The sequence below is a fragment of the Durio zibethinus genome, chromosome 18, assembly GCF_047325235.1.
Source record: "Durio zibethinus cultivar Kanyao isolate XHJ-2024 chromosome 18, ASM4732523v1, whole genome shotgun sequence".
Classification (NCBI taxonomy): Eukaryota; Viridiplantae; Streptophyta; class Magnoliopsida; order Malvales; family Malvaceae; genus Durio; species Durio zibethinus.
In genome coordinates this window covers 16,323,195-16,340,481 of record NC_143179.1, presented here as the reverse complement: position 1 = coordinate 16,340,481, position 17,287 = coordinate 16,323,195, and the positions used below count along the sequence as shown (strand labels likewise).

At 24.3% G+C, this 17,287-nt stretch overlaps 1 pseudogene; it reads left to right on the top strand.

The window, feature by feature from the left end:
• The first annotated feature begins 1,355 nt into the window (after positions 1–1,355).
• On the top strand, positions 1,356–6,421 carry LOC149513766 (serine/threonine-protein kinase Nek5-like; annotated as a pseudogene).
• The last annotated feature ends 10,866 nt before the right edge of the window (positions 6,422–17,287 follow it).

The following is a 17,287-nucleotide window of genomic DNA, read 5'->3' as shown; positions in this document are numbered from 1 at the left end:
TATTAAATATTAATAGTTGACTAACAATGGGGGTTGTAAACAAATCAAACATGAATAAAAAAAATATATGTTTGTAGTTTGTTTATTTTTAGAGATGTTCGGTTTAGTTCGTGTTCGATAATAAAATTATTTTGTTTGTTCAAGTTTGATTCATTTAACTGATAGGATATATGCGTTTGGTTTGTATTCGTCTCGATTAATTTAAATGAATTCGTTTATGATATTAAACGAATATATTAACGAACATATATATATGAATATGTTCATAAATAATAAATAAATCATAATTAAATACATTTAAATAAATAGACTCTAAATGAGCATAAATAAACTTAAAACGAATACAAATGAACCCTAAAATAAGATTAGGGTAATAGTTTTGTTATTATTATTATTATTATTATTATTGAACAATAAATGAATAAAAATGAACCATACATGGACAAATTTTAAATGATTTTATATAAGCTTGTTTGTGAACATAAACAAATCAAACGTATCTATGTTCTTGTTTAATTTATTTAATAAACGAATAAAAAATTGTTGTTCAAGATAATTTGTTAAACTCAATAAATAAACATAAATAAATAAAAATCAAATATGTTCATAAGCAATCTATCAAAAACTTTATTTGGTTACACTCTTAACTAACAATAACATTAAAATTAAGAGTAAATTTCACAAAAGATATTCCAATAAGTAATAATGCTCATTTAATATATAAGCACTCCTAAAATTATAAATGTTATTGAAAATAGAATCAATGAAATTTTTTACTGAAAGCTAATTTTGCATATAAATTATGTGTATAGATTTAAGTTGTAGAAAAAAATGTTACTTGTGTTTTAAATACATTAAATGAAAATGACATTTTGCATGTTTTTATAAATTATATGAAACTCGACTTTTTCTAAATTTTTAAAAAATTTTGAAATAGCTTTAAAAATATAGTAAAAAAAAAAAGAATAGCATGATAAAATGTTGATTAAACAATTATATTGAATCAATGTTTTTGAATTATTTAATGAAATAACTATAACTTATTATAAACCTAATAATACTTATCTTGTTATATATCAAAAAAATGAAAATTAAAAAACTATTTTTAACAATTTTCATTTATGCTTGAACAATAATTAACTCCACCTCGAGGTAAATCATAAAAATGTTAATATTAAAGCAACAAACATATTGAATGACTAAAAAAAAGGCCTATATTAAATAAAAATCATTTCATACAAAAAATAAAAGAATGCATATTTAATACATATGATAGAATAGGTAAGAGCAATCACTTTCTTCTAATTTACCAAGTAACTTGCTCTTTTATTTCATAATCCAAAAAGAGAAGAATGATGGAAATTTGGTATACAAATCAATACCATAACAAAAATTTATGAAAATGTATAAAATAATATGTACAAATATGTGTATAATTTAAATTACAATAGAACTAATACCAATAGCCAAAACATAAAATAAAAATCCAAATCATTAAATTTTAAAGAAAATTTGCTTAATTTTCTTAAAACTAAAACAAATTATTTTGAAGGGAATCTCTTTTTAAAATGATTTTTTTTTCAAAAATAACTTATTATACGATTATGATGAAACATGAATTTAAAAGATTTTAATTCAAATGAAAAAAATAGAGTAGTAACTAAAATAATATAAAACCAAACATAAAATAATAAAAAACTTTAAAAATTAATTGATTATATTAAAATTCTTGCATCTAATCTACCTACACGTATAACATCAAAAAGCAACAAAATTATTGTTGCAAAATCTCTTTGATTTGTACCAATTTTTTAAAACAAAATTTTTAAATATTTTTTTCTCTTTTTGATATATTATATTTGTTCAAATTTTATAATTGTAACATTATATTATTTCAAATTACAATAACGATAACAATAACAATAACAATAACAATAATATGCTCATTTAAGATTGTATAATAAGTTAAAAAAAAACATGTGTATTGGTAAAAGGCCTCATTTGAATTGATTTAAATTCAAATATGTACAGAGTTAATTTCAAGCATAATAGATGTTCAAAATATGATAATTTATATTTTTTAGATTTACATTGAAGTATTTAACTTAAATTTGCATAATTTTTTACTATGAGAAATTATTTGATATATTGTAAATGGAGTTTTTTTTAACTCCATGAATGGGGTTAAAATGATGACAAATGTCTCATTTATTTTTTAAATTAATTTTTTAAATATACAAAAAAACATGTGACACAATCTAAATCCTGTTTGTGGAATAAAAACTCTACTGTTAGTATATTTGATAATTTCTCTTTGACTATAAATGATAATAATTTATTGGTCACATATGTATCATATAATTGATGACGTTCACTAAATTAGAAATATATTATGTACCAATTAAAATTTTCATAAAAGCAATTTAGTTTTCAATTAAATAAAAAAATAAATAAAATTAAAAATATTGGGTGCATGAAAAAAATCATTATCCATTTCTCTCTCTCTCTCTCTCTCTCTCTCTTTTGTTTTTTTGCTTACTTTTATGCTCAAGTTTTTCTTGCACTATAACTGTTAGTTATCAATGTTGGTATCGTCGTCTACGTCATTGCTCATCTCATCTAGTTAGCCTCTGAGTTTTTTTTTTTTTTTTTATGCTCGAAGACCATTAGTTTTAATGTTATAAAATCCTTCTCTAAATTCCTACGAAGATACTGAGCTGTTGACTTTAGGATTTCTCCCAAATTCATTAAAAAATTCATATTTGGTTATTTGGTTTTATCTTCCAATTGCTTTGTTTAATATTTGGTGATTTTAAATTGAGTGGATTGTGGAATTGATGCTTAGAACATATTGTTGTAATTTTTGTAGTATATTATCTTTAACTTTGAATTCGCAACATAATTTTAAGTGCTTATATAGGTTCATTTGTTATATTTTCTTTACCATAGACATAGTGCTTTTGAGCTTGGTACTCGTAATATTGAATCTAGTGAGAATCATATTATTATTGATCTTGATTTTTGACTATTCTTTTTATTGGGAAAAAGATTCATCTTGGGTTGCTAAGATTGGTTTAAAGTTTCATTACAAGAAATTTTTCATATACTGACGCTTGGTTGTAGTAGTATTTATATTCATATAAATATTTTTCTATGTTATTTGTAAAATTTTTTTTTATAAAATAATATTTATCATTCACTGTATTAGCAGTTTGGGATTCCAAAGTTTAAGAAAGGAGAATGAATTTTAAAAATGATCACAAGGTGTTTGACCAAAAAAAACACTTTCAATTTTTTGTAAAGAAATATTCAAGGTATTTTCTAAGCAAAAACACTTTGAATATTCCAAAAAACAAAATGTTGGGATTATTGAAGGTATTTTTGACAAAAAATGATTGAATAATCCCTTCTAAATGAATAATTCATGAATTATTGAAGGCGTTTTTGGCCAAAAACACCTTGAATAATTCACGAATTATTTAAGGTATTTTTGGCTAAAAATGCCTTCAATAACCCATTCAATATTTTGTAAGGGATTATTTAAGACGTTTTTTGATAAAAAAACACCTTCAATAATCTTTTCATAAAAATTGAAAGGGATTATCTAAGGTGTTTTTTACCATAAACTCCTTGACTAACCCCATTCAATCTTTTCTAAAGAATTATTCAAGGCATTTTTTTCACAAAAACGCCTTAAATAATCCAAAAAAACGGAATGGGACTATTGAAGGCACTTTTTACCAGAAAAGCCTTCAATAATCTCATTCAATTTTTTGTAAAGGATTATTCAAGACATTTTTTAAGGCAAAAATACCTTGAATAATTACATCATAAAAATTGAAAAAGATTATTCAAGGGGTTTTTGGCTAAAAATATATTGAATAATCCTTTCATAAAAATTTAAAGAGGGATTATTCAAAGTATTTTTGATCTAAAATATCTTCAATTACTCCATTCAATTTTTTGTAAAAGATTATTAGAGGTATTTTTTTGGGCTAAAACGCCTTGAATAATCCCTCATAAAAAATGAAGGATTATTGAAGATATTTTTAGCAAAAAAAACCTTCAATAATCCCATATAAAAAATATTTAGGGATTACTAAAACAAAAGTAGTGAAAATTTAATTCCCACCGTCTTTACTTTGTTTTTCAATCCTTACCTCGTTTGAAACTTATCTCATCTCACTCTTTCTCGTCTTTGATCTTTTTAACTTTATAGCTAAAACGTGTAATTTTTTTTTAATTTATGGTGTTTTTTTTTTTCAAAAAATTTTAGGTATGTATTGAAGAAGATCAGATCAGCATAGCAAATGGAACATTGTAGGAGATTTGCATATCAAGAAGTTTGTTAGTTTAATTTTTTAAAACAATTTAATCTGTAATAGGGAGTTTAATTTTCAATTGATAATTTGGTTTGAATTTTGTGGAATGTAGATGTCACTAATTGCACGAATTCAACATCCTTACATTGTTGAATTTATTGGTTCGAGAAAGTAAGATACCATACTACTTTTTTGTTTTTACTAAGAATCTAGAATAAAAAAAAAAACTTTTACTTGTAGCTTGTTAAGTACGTGACTATTTTTTTCAATGTTGATTTTGAGTTTTGTGATTGTAATGTAGGGTTGCTATGTTTGCATTGTTACTGTGTACTGTGAAAGTGGAGATATGTGAGTTTTTTAGCATGTATCAAGAACTTTGATTTGGAGTTTTTGATTTTGAATTTTTATAGTTTTTGCAATCTGTCAATGTTGTTATGTTTTCTTATTCCTTTTAATAGGGTTGAATTGAAGAAAAAATCAAATGGGGTGTATTACCCTGAGGAGGTAATTGTATTTTTCTATACCTTTTAGTTTTACAATGTAGTTTCTTCTTAGGTTATAAGTTATGACTTACAATTAACAATGATGATTATGAACATTGTACAGAAACTTTGCAAGTGGTTTGCACAACTATTTCTAGCAGTTGAATATTTGCATTTAAATTTTGTTTTGCATTATGACCTAAAAGTATTTGCGTAAATTTAGATTAGTCTTTCTATTAACTTATTGATTTATAAACTGATTTTTGGCACTATTTTGGCAATATTCCAACATTTTTCTTACCAAAAATCAAGATGTCTGCCTTGGTAAGTTTGTCTTTTCCTTTTTCTTCTTGGTTTCTTACAGGTTCTCTTTCATTTTCTTTTTTTTTTTTCTCATCATTGAGTTATATTAATATCGTACTTGATTGCATATGTTGTGATTGTTATCCTACACTTTCTTTCTATTATTTACTGGTTTAGGGGATTTTGGGCTTGCTAAAACTCTGAAAGAAGATGATTTGGCTTTCTCGATATGTACTATTTTATGAAATGATTTTGAATAACCTTTTCTTTTAATCTTTTTTTTAGCCATCTTCAAAGATGGGAAAGAATTTTTTGGTCATTTTTTTAATTGTTTCTTTTCTTTTTCTTCATACACTTGGTTAATTAGCTTATGCTATTTTGGTTGAAAAAAAGATTTTTGTTAATATTTGGGTTTGTTTACTCAAGCCTCAATGTTGTTGTACATTTATGCAAAAATCTTTCATGGTAGCTTGGTACTCATAAAGTAGCTTTTTCATTACATATTGCAGTGTATCAAGGTTGGCTGTCACATTCTAATATGTTGAGAAACTGAAAAGTAGAAAATAACAAGATGTGTTAAAATGAACAAGCATAATGTCTGTTATAACTTGCAGTTAAACTTAGTGCTAATTTAATTTTATCTATCGAGAATAAAATGTTACTAATTGCCAAGTGAAAGTTATAGTAAAACAACTAATTTAATTTAAATAATAACTTTTTTCTTCAGGAAAAGAATTAAAAGCAAAAAAAGTCTCTTATTAATGCCTAGTGCATTCTTTGGTAGATGACCCAGTTGTTGAGAAAGGAATAATATGTAAAGTATTCAACTTTTGGTTAGTTAGTTAAAGCAAGCTTATATTTGACAATAAGAGAGAGACGTATTTAAAAGTTTTTGAATGGTCTTGCATTAATAATTTAACTTAAAACAAGCTAAAATTTGCAAAAAGAATACATGTTGGAGTGCTATGTCTTATCAATAAAAAATGTCCAAAGACATTTTTCATCTGTAATAATATCTATTGGGTTAGAATGTGCTAACTATTTGTAGTTCCAGTGCAAGTTATTAGTTGTTTTGTACATGGATCAAGTGGTTGGAACTCCTAATTATGTGTCCTAAACTGCTTGTTGATATTCCTTATGATTTCAAGTTTGATATCTTGTGTCTAGGTATGTCTTTTCCTGAGTATATATTTGACATGTATAAATCTTTTTTTTGGCTAATTTGCTTATTATTAAACAGGGTGTTGTATGTATGAGATGACTGCTCATCATCCTGCTTTTAAAGCTTTTGTAAGAGTTCTTACAGTTTTTTGATTGAATCTATTTCTTGTATTTTGTAATGACCTTACCACAACCTTTCTTTTTATGTGTAATTTATATCCTATTTTGGCAATTAGCTTGTATTTCATTTGATATTATGTTAAACAAGGAAATTGTAAAATTTATAAGTTATTTTTTTCCTTTTATCTTATTGTGGAATTTTCAGCCAAATGTTATAAAACTTTTTGTCTGTTGTTTATTTGAATTAGGAATTAGTAGCAACCTTTGTTAGGTTCATAACAATTTTCCATTTTCCATTCTCTACTCTTTTACACAATGCTTTCAAAGTACTTAATGTTGTCTGCTTATCGGTGTGATATGATGTCTTTTGAAAGGTTTTCTTCAACTGTTAGTTTTATGCCTCCACTAACCATGTAAATTATTTAACTTTGTAGCTAAAATATGTAATCACCATAAAACATATAAGTCTATATTGATGGGCGCTAGCCATCAGTGTATGTAAGAAAATTAAAATATAAAAATCTATATTGACGGGCTTTAAGTGTTGTATATGTAAAAAAATTACAACTCTATACTGATGGGTATTAACCTTCGATATAAGCAAGAAAAATTAAAACACACAAGTCTATACTGACAGGTGTTAACTATCAGTAAAATGTATATCGGTGAAACACACAACAGATGCTATACCAACAAATATACATTTATTAACGGTCTTGAATCGTAGGTATATCTCTACGAGTTATTTCGATACTTTAAAAATCGTCATTATAGGTTTATACCGATAGTTAAAAATTCATCGAAATACACATTTTGACTGTTGGTATAAGGTTTATTGTGTTATATTGATAGATTTTTTTGGTTTTATCAACGATTTTTTGAGCATCAATATATGTCAAATTTCTTGTAGTATTTATTAGAAAACCATAAAAATTATGCAATTTAAAATATTTCATCTATGAATTGGCTGAAGTTAGGCAATTGTGAATTTGTTCTAATCATTCCTTTAACAATTAAATAAGGATTAAGGTTGAGTTTAATGGCTGAACATGGAAAGCATAAGGTTTCTAAAGATCAATAAGAAAATTTGTCTTGTATGAATCGATTTGCAAGAACTTGTAATTTTAGATTTAATTCTATATTAAACTATTGTGTTTCACTATTCAAATTTTATATGGTTGGAAAGCTAGTAAAGTCTACTTTGTATGAACCAAATGGACTTCGATTGAGTTGTTTTCAGGTAGAACTATAGCAAATAAGCAACTAACAAGCAAAAGAAAATAAGGCTTACCAGTAATTGTTTTTTTGTTTTTAGTGATTATTCTTTAGAAGATTTTAGAATTTTAAACAAGATTAGTGCCTCAGGTCTTATATTAAACTCTATATATTTATTAATTGTAACATATGTGAACTTTTTGTTGTATAGAAGTATGTGGTATGATTTTTATACTTTATATGGCCTTTCAAGCTTTTCATGTGCCTAACTATTATCTATTTATAAGTCGATACATGCTTGACCCTCAAACTATTGACTATTTGTAGTTAGGCTCTTTTACTTTCTAGCGTCTATAGATTTGATTGGTTTATGTACTTGCATAAACATTTTAGGTTATTGATTATTTCAAACAATAAATAATTTGATATCTTTGAGTTAGTGCACTTAGTTAAATTTTAGACTAGAGGCATAATATTTCATATTTAAAAATGTATTTGGGAATTAGGTTCACTGAAAGTATAGAATCTTTTTATATAGAATTAAAAAAAAAAGGAATATTCATACTTTTTATTTTTCAAGTTTTTATTAATTTTGAAGTTAATTATTTGCAGACTATAAATGCATTGGATTTAAACATGGACTCCATTAAAGACTTGCTAAATCAACCGTCAAACCAATTCAATGGAGTTGTATGTTTTAAACTTTAGATTAAATTCAAAATTATTTTTACTCATTTAGGAATTTTAATTGTTGTAATATATACTATAGGACATTCTTTACTCATTAATGAATTTTAATTGTTGTAATATATTTTAAGAAAAATATATTGTAAATGATAGCATAATATATAAAGTCTTTAATATGTTAATGTTAATTTTCTTTTAAATGCATTCTCTTTTTTTAGCCATAAAATTTTATTAAATTCTAAATTTCATTAATAGTAATTGTTATTAAATTTCTTTACGTGGGTGCAAAAAGATAAGAAACAACAAAATAAACCATTTTTATAATTAATAAAATTGTTGCTAAATATTTGTTTACTATATGTAATGACAAAATGTTATTGTGAAAAAAATTATTTGCAACAATAAAAATGGTTATTAAATTTTCTATTGTCATTGTAAAAAAAAAAAAAAAAAAAGGAAATGATAAATTGTGATTTTGTAAAAATTTTTGGCAACAATCATTGTCGTTATTATACTAACTGCTGTAATTACAAAATCATTGTTGTTAAAGACGATTTGCAACAAAAAGTATTGCGTTGCAAAAATTTTTAGGCAACCAAATAATATCGTTAAGTAAAAGTTTTGGCAGTCACATATGTAGTTGCTAAAAGAATGTTTTCACAACCATATTAAGTCGTTTAAACATAATATTTTTTCATAACGAGAAAAAAGTTGTTGCTATATACACTTTTTGAAATGACTTTTTATATGATGAAAATTGTTGCTTTTACTTTTAACAACGAAGGTACAGGCAATTACCTTTCAACGATTTTTTTTTTTTTGTGAAAAAGTTCTAGCAATGATAAATGATCATTTTACAATGACATTAAACATTGCTAAAACAACTTTTTCTAGTGGTCAACCTAAGCTATTTTTATTTCATGGCAAAAGGAATATCAAGGCAATGGGAAAAAAATTGACATGATATACAATTTATTTCCTTAACATCCTAAAACACTCTTAGTTATAGGATAGGTCTTGAAATAAACTTTGGAATAACCAATTGATTAAAATGAATATAAGAGTAAAATCAAAATAAGTAATAGTATTTTAAATTGAGAGTAATTTATGCATGACAATTAGAATAATCAAATATAGTATGTGTTAATTTGTTTAGGAGAAAGGAAAAAAATAAAGATTTTGAAATTATTATAATAATATTAATGAAATTCATTTGATTTTATACATATCAAAATTAATTTTAATTGATTTGATCATCTATTAATTATTTTAAAATCTATATATATATATATACTTATTTAACATATATACGTAATATAGCTTAAATGGTGAAGAAAATAAATAAGCCATAAGTTAAAAAATTAGCAATTGTTTTTTTTTTTTTACACAAACGTAATTTAAGAGTTAAATGTTTACAATTGAAAAAAAAGGTCACAAAATTTTTCTATCATGGTAATTAAAGTTTTATTATGTTTAATATGAATTTAATTGAGAATGATATAAAGTAAATAATAAAACATAAATGTTATTAATTTATTAGAAGGTAATTTTTAAAAATTGTCTACATATCAATAATATAGGACATCCACATTAGATATTTTCTTTGTTTATCAAATGCTTTGATTTGTTATATATTTACTAGTTTGTGGCTTGAATGATGCACGAGTTAATGTTTTTATATATAATTATACACACAAATAGTATTCTTAATAAAAATAAAAACAAAATTTACATATACATATATTTATGTGGTATCTAAGAAAATAAGACTTTTAAAATATTTAATGAGCAATATTGTTAAAGAAGAAAAAGTAAATATATCTTATAGAAAAAAATTTTGATTAACTTAAAATTGCTTCATTAATTTTGCATTTTTTATGTTTATTCCAATTTAAGATAAGTTAATATTCTTTTAAAAAATAAACTAATATATTAGATTTATAAGAATAACTCACTTCCATGTAATTATTAACCCAAATGAATATATAAATGAAACTTCAATTACAAAATTCAAATACTCGGAAAAATTTTGTAGCTAATATGATATTTGTATGTAAAAACAATTTTCAAAAAATATAGTATAATAATTTGAAAACTATACTTATAAGCATTAAAATTTTCATTGATTCCATTTCCATTACTTGCCTTTAATATGGGAGTATTTTACAAAATATTAAATGAGTAATTACTACTAATTTGAATATTTTGGTATAATTAGTTCTAATTTTGTTAATAGTCAACTTTTATTTTTAACTAATTTAAATAAAAAATTATTTTTATTATCACATAATGGTTTTAAATATAGTAATAAATAAAATAATTAATAAAAAAGATAAATATAAAATCTTCTTTTTTTTTTCTCTTTCTTTTTGTTTGCATAGAAATAGACAAAAGATATTTATATATAAACAATATATATTTAAAAAATGACAAATAAGAAGAAAAAAAGAAAATATTAGGCATAGATTTGTACAAGTTTTTTAATAGAGAAATTTATGAATTAAAATGTAGTCTTATTGAATTAAAGGACATTAAATAAAATTATTTTACATTGAAATAGTATTTCATCTATAATAATATTTTTTGACTTAATTAAAAAATTACAAAAAATAAAATAAAATATAAAAATATACAATTAAATATGCATATGTACATATTTTCAAATTGAAAAAAAAAAAAAAAACTGCCCACTTAAAAAAATGCACACTTTTTTTAAGTATTATTTGTTGGATTTATGTGGCCTATATGCTTGTCATTCAATATTAAGTAAATATGTTTTAATTTACATAAAATATAATAATAGTTTAATGAATGCTGAATAAAAAAAATACTTATTGATAAAAAAGAAAGGATATATATATGGTTAATTATTTCATACGTTGATAGAACGTACGAATAAAAGTTAATAAATCAAAGAGTAAAATTGCTTCTCTCTACCTATAAAATGTATGCATTCTTTCCATAAAAAAGGCAAGAAAGTGCAAATTAAAGAGGTTAAGATAGAGATAAAAAAAATTCATAAAAACATTTTATTAAAGAATGTTAAAACGAATCAAGGTATGAGTTATCTTTAATTAGGAAATTATGAAAATCATCTTATTCTAACACCTTGGGCATTAAGATTATGCAAAATTAAGATTCAGTTTGTATAATAAAGGAAAATCTAACATATGGTATTAGAGCTTTTGTCTTAAAAACTTGTGATTTTCCTTTAAAAATTATTGCCTATATAGTTATTATTATTAATTTTATGATTAATTTCTTGTTGTTGTTTGTTATTAATTTTGTTTTATATTATGTTGAAAGTTAAAAGTTTCAATGTTCTCTGTAAGTTAATATTGGTATGCTACATGAAATTTCAAAACAATAATTAATGCTTATTTTGTTTTTTCTGGATATCATTATTATTTTGAAACTATTGTTCATTCAATTGCAATATAGTTCATGTCTTTGCATAAATTTAGTATAACAATAAATCATATTTATTATATCAATATATTGAAGAAACGTATATATAATGAATATATATTTATTAGATTACTCAATATTAAAGAATACATAATGTATTGAAAAAAGAAATAATGTAAAGAAAAGTAATAAAAGTGACATAATAAATATAATAAATATAAGGCAAAATAAATAAATTAAACTTAATTGTTATTAAATTGTAAACAATATAATTAAATATTATAAATTTTATAATAATTATGAAAATCATTAATGTAAATGAATCTTTAATTATTTTTGCCTATCTACTTGTTATGATATATATATATATATATATATATTTGAGATATAACAAATATGTGAAATTTAAATATGATAATTTTTGGGTTTTTTGTTTGCTCACAATAATAATACCTTCCACATATGTATGTTTTGGATTATTGTTATGTCTATTATTATTAAAATAAATGTTATGGTTATTTATTTGATATCTACAGTATGTATAAGTTGTTAGTCACCAAAATGGCCAAATTGAAAATTATTTTTACATTTCAAATTAAATAAAATTCAATTATTCATGATTATATGATGCTATAAATAAAATGACATGATGGTGTATACTTATCGAGTAAATTAAAGTTCAATGACTATAAGATATTTAATGATTGTCCAAAGATAGATTGATCGATTTTATAATTATAAATACGGTCATCATTAATTAATATAATTCATTTGATATTTTTGCATATCTAAAGATATCAAGTATGTCTAATCGGAGTATATATAATTGCCAATTATGTGAAATTAAAAATAAACATCAATTATGTTTATTGTTGTACATTGTTGGATCACCCAAATGAGAATTTCAAATCACATTTAATATTTATATGAATGTTTTTTGAATCTGTATTATGTATTTAAGTTACAACTCAAATCATTAATGTATGAGCATTTTATCTATTTTGTATCATTTGTTATTATTTCTTTTCATTCGCAAGCTTTGTCTACTATAAAGTTCAATGGACTTAATTTTTTTTTAATGGTGTGAATAAGTCCAGTATCTTCTAGGTGTTTTGGATTTAGATTGGGCACTCTAGACTATAGGCTGCTATTACTGATTCCAGTAGTATTGAATAAAGTTTTTTCATAATGCATGGAAAAGATCAAATAGATTGAGTTTAATATTCATACGAATGATAGTAGCAAACAATATTAAGTCAATAATTCTTAAAACTAATAATGCTAAGGAATTTATGAAATTTGTGAAAGATATGTGTTAATTTAACTCTACTAATAAGTCACTTGCTGAAACATTAATAAGTACGTTAACTACCATTAAATTTGATGGTTCTTATACTATGCATGAGCATGTCACTGAAATTTTAAATATAGCAGCAAGATTAAGATCCATGGGAATAGAAGTGAGTGGAAGTTTTCTTTTATAATTTATTATGAATCCTTGCCTCCTGAATATGGTTCATTCCAAATAAATTACAACACTATAAAGGATAAATGGAATGTGACTAAACTACAAAGTATGCTTATTCAATAGGAAATGAAGCTTGAGAAGCAAGAAATTTATTCAAATAATCTCATGGGCCAGCTAGGAGCTAAAAAAAAATAGTAAAGAAAAATGGAAATGGCAATAAAGAACCATTAAAGATTAATGCGTAATTTGCCTAAATCCATAAAAAAAAAAAAAAAAGAAAGATAATTGTCATTTCTGTAGAAAATTTGGATATTATTAGAAAGATTGCCTAAAACGTAAGGCATGGTTGGAAAGGAAAGGTAAGCTTAGTGCTCTTATATGCTTTGAATTAAATTTAGCAAAAGTTCCTTATAACACATGGTGGATTGAGTTTGGTTGCACCATTCATGTTTCAAATGTGATGCAAGGATTCTTTACGACCTAAACCACAATTCCAAATGAAAATTTTATTTTTATGAGAAACTGAGTCAAAGCTACAATTGAAGCCATTGGATCTATTATTTAATTTTAAACACTGGACACCATTTAGATCTTTTTCAAACTCTTTATGTTTTTTCTACTTCTCAACATTTAGTTTCTTTGTCTAAACTTGATATATTTGGATACTCAATTAAGTTCAAAAATGGATGTTTCAGTTTATTTAAGCATAATTATTTTATTAGCTCTAGTATTATGTGTGATGGTTTATGTAAAAAAAATCTTGATAGCCTTTTTGCTGAGACTTTATTGACCTTGTATCATAATTTTAGTACTAAACATGGTTTAATGAATGAAAATTCAACGTACTTATGACATAAACATTTGTGTCATATATCAAAAGAAAGAATACAAAGATTGATTAAAAATGAAATTCTTCCTAATTAAGGGAAAACACATAATTAAAAAAACAACTAAAATAAGCACATAGTTCTTTAATATTATACACACTGATATTTATGGACCTTTTGATGTTTCATCTTTTAGTGGAGAAAGTATTTTATCATCTTTATTGATGATTTTTCACGTTATGGTTATGTTTACTTATTACATAAAAAATCTCAGTAAGGAAATGCCTTAAAGATATTTATTAATAAAGTTGAAAAATAATTAGCTAGTAAGGTTAAAATTGGCAGAATTGATAGATGTGATGATGAAAATGGACAATGCCCTAATCCATTTGCTAAATTCCTTGAAAAGCATAGCATATGTACTCTATACACAATGCCAGGGACATTGCAACAAAATGGTATTGTAAAAAGGCGTAACCATACTTTAATGGACATGGTTAGGAATGTGTTAAGCATTTTTTTCTTTACCCTTATCATTATGGATATATGCTTTGAAAATCATCATGTATTTGTTAAACAGAGTTCCCAATAAGGCAATTTCAAAAACTTTTTTTGAACTGTGGATAGGTAAAAAAAACCAGCTTAAGTCATCTGTATGCTTGAGGCTGCCCAACAGAAGTAAAATTTATAGTCCACATGAGAAGAAATTAGATTTAAGATCAATTAGTGGTTTTTTCATTGGTTATCTAAAAAAATCTAAAGGATATAGATTCTATGCCCTAGCCATAGTATAAGAATTGTTGAAATTGAAAATGATGAAACCAATAGGAGTGTGAAACCATGTAAAGTGAAACTTCAAAAAGTTAAAATGCTAATTCCTTTACCTATAACTTCTTTTTAAACTATTGTTTCTATAGTTGTTGAACAATTTAACAACTTACAAGAACAACAAATAAATGATCAAACACCCCATAATGAAATTGTTGCCAATGAACCTATAGTGAATGAACCATATGAGGTGACATTAAAAACGTCTCAAAAAGCAAAAGAGATATGTTATTTCTGATGAATATATGGTTTATCTACAAGAGTTAGAATTTGATTTAAGAATTGAAAAAGATCCAATTTCATTTTCATAAATTGTAAAAAGTGTTAATTCTACCAAATGGTTAGATGCCATAAAAGAAGAGTTGAAATCAATAGATCATAATGATGTATGCGATATTGTTGAATTGCCTAAAAGTTATAAGAGAGTTGGGTGTAAATGAGTCTTCAAGACCAAGCACGATTTAAATGACAATATTGAACGATACAAGGTTAGACTTGTTGCCAAAGGTTTTACTAAAAAAGATGGCATTAATTATAAAAAGACTTTTTTTCCAAATTCTAAAAAGGACATTTGGAATTATTATGACAATAGTGGCTCATTATGACTTGAGCTACATCAAATGGATGTTTTGAATGGAAATTTAGATGAAAAAGTTTATATGAACCAACCCAAGAATTTTTCATTTAAAGAAAAATAACACGTGGTTTGTAAAATGTCAATATATGGACTTAAACAACCTTTCTAACAATGGTATGTTAAGTTCAATGATACTATTACTTCTTTTGGATTTAAGGAAAATACTATTGATCAATGTATATATTTAAAGGTCAATAGAAGTAACTTTATATTTCTCATTCTGTATGTTGATGATATTTTGCTTGCTATTAATGATCTTGACTTATTACATGAGACAAAAAAATTTTTCCCTAAGAATTTTGAAATAAAAGATATGGATGAGGCATTTTATATAATTGGAATTGAAATATTCCGTAATATATCACAAGTTTGTTAAAATTGTTTCAGAAAAGGTTAAATACATATTTGACCCTTGAACTTTATATTTTCTATCCCATTGGTACCTAAAGAATTATAGCTATCACATTGGTACCTAAACTTTAATTCCGTAACTCAGTTTACCCAAAAGTTTAACTTCGTTAGAAAAGGAATTGATATGTTTTAAATGGCCAATCAAATAACATTGGCTGTCATCAAATTTCATGTCATGTAACTAATTTTTTTCACGTTATTAAAATTTCACATCAGATATCAACCTTAAAACCAAAAAAAAAAAAAATTAACCCTTTTATTTTTTAACCTGAGATAAAACAAAGTTTGGAAAGCTATTTTCTTTCAAAAAAGAAAAAATTGTTGGTTTAAAAAAAAAACACTTTATAAACAAAGAGGGATTAGGTTTTGAAATTGAGTATTTGTAATTATTCCAAACTATGTGATTAGAATGTGGTATTTAAGGTTTTAAATTGAGGGTTTAAGGCAATTGATTCAGAAAGTGTGATTAGATTAGGGGTTTTGAGTTTAAATTTAGGATTAGGCTAATCAATTTAGGGTTTAGATTAATGACAATGTGGGTTTAAAGCCTAAAAGTGCGACATTAGAATCGGTTCATAAAGTGAGAAATTGATTCAAAAATTAGGACATTTGGCTTCAGATTTTAAAAAAAGAAGATTTCAAGTTTCTTCATATAACCTAACATGTATTTAGGTTTGGCTTGATATTGGTTTTTTTTTTTTTTTAGTTTTTGGTTGGTTGAATATTTTATTTTAATACTATTTGTATTGTGTTAAGTTTTGTGATGCTATACTATAGACAAAAAAAAGGATTTTCAATGTTTAGGGTTTTTTGTTGTTTTATGAAATTATGATAAAATCATTATCTTACTTTCATTTTAGCTCTTTGGGTTTAATGTTATTTTATTATTGTTTGTTTTTAGGATCCATTGACAGTATGCTTGCTTGCATTAATGCAATAATAATACTAATAAAGATAAATAAAAAATACTCATTTTAATAATTTTTTGTTCAAATAGGACAATGGCTTAGATACACTATGCATTATTTATGTATTTGGGTGACAATTTTGTAAGAAACCCTAGTATAGTCTATGTGGGCGGGGATGTGCTTGAATGGTTTGTTGATCCTGATTATTTATTTTATGGAATGTTGACTGATGTGGTTAAAAAAGCTAGGTATGCTACTGTGAAATGCTTTTCTTTTCTTGAGCTTGAACATGAGTTAGATACTAGTTTTAGGGTAGTTTGTGATAATACATCATTTATCACTATGATAAACCATATAACTAGAGTCAAACAATTACATGTTTATGTGGAGCATGTGATTTTTATACCTGAAATTATAGAATTAATCCCTAATGTGTAAAATATGTCAAATGTCCCAAATGTGGTAGATAGGATAAGAGTTTGTAGTAATGTTGAAATGAATGAAAAAGTT